Source organism: Branchiostoma belcheri, unplaced genomic scaffold (assembly GCF_001625305.1).
Source record: "Branchiostoma belcheri isolate BF01 breed outbred unplaced genomic scaffold, Haploidv18h27 scaffold45, whole genome shotgun sequence".
Lineage (NCBI taxonomy): Eukaryota > Metazoa > Chordata > Leptocardii > Amphioxiformes > Branchiostomatidae > Branchiostoma > Branchiostoma belcheri.
The window spans coordinates 1,118,986-1,122,286 of record NW_017804076.1 but is presented as its reverse complement, the minus strand read 5'-3'; the positions used below and the strand labels follow the sequence as shown (position 1 = coordinate 1,122,286).

Below are 3,301 nucleotides of genomic sequence, written 5' to 3'. Positions count from 1 at the left end.
CGTCGTTTTGGATACTGTCTGGCAAATGGATACTGCCTGGCCATTTTGATACTGGCATTGCCGAATGATCTGCTTGGAGACTATAACAATTATATCGAACTGCAGGAATATCAGTGTCGTGATTTAGTTTCTCATGACTGCCTCTTACCAGGAAACATGGTTGTACCGCCGGACAGGACGGCGTTGGCGTACAGGTCCTTACGGATATCGATATCACACTTCATGACTGAATTGTAGGTTGTCTCGTGAACTCCATTCTGTTCCATTCCTGAAGAATAAAGAAAGTTCCCAAAATGTTAGGCTTTTGGATTGGACACAAATTCCTTAATGAGATTTTTAAAAAATAAAAAAAATCAACGCCAATTGGCTGTCATTAACCTGTACGTATAGTTTGTGCATAATCGTTTGATGTCAACAGGAACGGATAACGTATTTCTCATTGAGTGTCTTTTAAAACGTCAAAACTACAAAAGGTATGTAGTGCATAACGGCATACTTGGCATCACAAGTCAGTGAGCAAAAGACATTTGTCTGAAGACTGAACCGGCAGAATGTCTGAAACCCAATACTCATGACTAGCCAACTAGTGATTGTTCTCAACAACTTCAATTCAAATGTCTAGAACGTTACCGAGGAAGGACGGCTGGAAAAGGGCCTCAGGGCAGCGGAACCTCTCGTTCCCGATGGTGATGACCTGACCATCAGGCAGCTCGTAGCTCTTCTCCAGGCTGGAACTCCGGGCAGCAGATTCCATCCTCTGTTCGAAGTCCAGGGCGACGTAGGCCAGCTTCTCCTTGATGTCACGAACGATTTCTCTCTCGGCTGTGATCATGTGAAGAAAGAACAAACAGGTAGCTTTTAGTATTTCTATATTACACACACACACACACACACACACACACACACACACACACACACGCACACCAGAAAGCAGCCTAGGACAGACTAAGGGAAAGTATGGAGCATTTTTGCTGCCCTACATTGAGACACTAAGGAATACGGGATATTGCACACAAAACAGCTGTAGAGCGATTGGTAGGTCATCTATGTGTAGCATGATATAGCATTGGTCTGCTGACAAAATCAAGTGCACACACCTGTGGTGGTAAAAGAGTACCCCCTCTCAGTCAAGATCTTCATCATGTAGTCTGTCAGGTCCCTTCCTGCCAGGTCCATTCGGAGAATGGCATGTGGGAGAGCGTAGCCTTCATAGATGGGCACCGTGTGGGACACACCATCCCCGGAGTCCAGCACGATCCCAGTCGTCCGACCGGAGGCGTACAGGGACAGAACGGCCTGGATGGCCACGTACATGGCCGGGCTGTTGAAGGTCTCGAACATGATCTGAAAATGGAGATGTAGAAACTTGATGTTGACGGTTTGTGTAAGCAGTAAAGTTCACAGTGAGCCTGTTTGCTGCCATTTTGCTTCAACAAGGAAACCAATATGCACCTAATATGGGTCTATATATATTACCAATAAGTTGGCCAAAAGAGACCGCAGACCAACCTGTGTCATCTTCTCCCTGTTAGCCTTGGGGTTGAGCGGAGCTTCAGTGAGAAGCACAGGATGCTCCTCGGGAGCGACACGCAGCTCGTTGTAGAAGGTGTGGTGCCAGATCTTCTCCATGTCGTCCCAGTTGGTGACGATGCCGTGTTCGATGGGGTATTTCAAGGTCAAGATGCCCCTCTTGCTCTGAGCCTCGTCACCGACATAGCTGTCCTTCTGGCCCATACCGACCATCACACCCTGGAGGTTATTGGAAGAAATAGGTTATTAATATTACGTGGTTTATGGTCGTGTAGAAATCTCAATGTAAGATTTTCGTATCTGATCAATCAGAACGGCATATTGCGTACATTCTCGTGTTTGATAGACAAATTATAAATGTGCAACATTTACCTGATGTCGTGGCCTGCCCACGATGGACGGGAAGACGGCCCTTGGGGCATCATCCCCAGCGAAGCCGGCCTTACACATCCCGGACCCGTTGTCCACAACCAGAGCAGCAACATCTTCGTCACACATGTTTGATTACTTGTCAAAACCTGAAAAACAAGAGACGTTGGGTTTTTTTTGGCATCATGTCACTGTACTCATATTTGTAAGTTCCAAGATAACTTCAACCAAGTCTACGACGTATTTAAGAATACCTATTATATTAAGTTGTCCCAGCACCTGCCATGTGGGTGTGCCATCGACCATTACACCGAATGTCCCAATGGTGGCCACGCCCCCTCTAGACAACTCGCATAACCTGGTTAACGATAGTTTCTAATTGACCCGTTAACGTTGTTCTTTGTGTACCCCTTGACATAACGTAGACGATACAATCTATTACATTCATATTAAACCAAGTGAACAGGGAAATTTGGGAATTTGGTTGAAGTATTACATTATTTATCTAGCATAACAAAGTTTGCCTATGTTCAAGACAAAGAGAGACTGCCAATCTGATACAGTTGTATTTCGATCTACATAATGTTTAGTGACGATTCCCAAGTGCCATTTAATTGTATCAATTAAAAGAGGCGTTTCTTTTTGGCGTTTTCCAGTCCAGTGGGAGTATGGTAGCTGTCCCATAATCTCATGAATTCCAAACCAAAAGTCACGTTGTCTAACACGAAGTTCAGAACTTCATCAATTCTGCAAACGAGCAATTCTAGTAGCTTCATACGCCGATATCGTAGCAATAGGTTTATAGCCGATAGTACCAAGGTTATTAAACAATTGATAGTACCAAATTAGCAGGTTAGTTTCTACAGCTGGGACGGCGCTATGTGAGGAACGCCCTCGTGAATGCATTCAATGGAGGGGGGGGGGGGAGTAAAGGAAGCACAAGCCAGGACTGCACATTGCAAGTGAGACTGCAACATGATTATCCCTGTAGTCATTCTTTAACTATCACAGGTAACCGCATCTCGAGAGCTACTAGAGAACACTGACCTTTTAAAAGAGACTGGGACACCATGCACGCGGTACACTCAACGTGAAGTAAAACCTGTTGTAACTGACGAAATAGCTACAATTCTACTTTGCCAAACTAACTAACCATCGCGCAATACGTATGATCTTTTACGGAACGATTCACCGTGAAATTACTAAAAGTCTTACCTGGATATCGAGTGAGTTGCCGAGGAGAGTTGGCGGAGGCACCTGTAGCTTGTGCTATCGTGCAGGTAATGAAGTGGGGCCACCAGGAATATGCCCATATATAGGCAAGAATGTCGATGCATAAAATTTCAATGAGAATGTGAGTCTACCCTAGGGGACGTGTTATCTTGTGTTTCGGAACAGCGTC

At 45.1% G+C, this 3,301-nt stretch overlaps 1 protein-coding gene and 1 pseudogene across 2 annotated transcripts in view; both read right to left on the bottom strand.

Annotated features, from left to right (window-relative positions):
• Positions 1-3,301, bottom strand: part of LOC109478757 — a 6,459-nt gene that overhangs the window by 2,852 nt on the left and 306 nt on the right. The window lies entirely within an intron of this gene.
• The window catches only part of LOC109478660, an 8,537-nt pseudogene continuing 5,367 nt past the window's right edge, over positions 132-3,301 (bottom strand). Inside the window, exons 8-12 of the transcript XR_002140751.1 lie at positions 1,903-2,048; positions 1,510-1,749; positions 1,098-1,344; positions 631-822; positions 132-268 (exon numbers count right to left, since the gene is read on the bottom strand). The product of XR_002140751.1 is annotated as an actin, non-muscle 6.2-like (transcript). The remainder of the gene's footprint in view (positions 269-630; positions 823-1,097; positions 1,345-1,509; positions 1,750-1,902; positions 2,049-3,301) is intronic.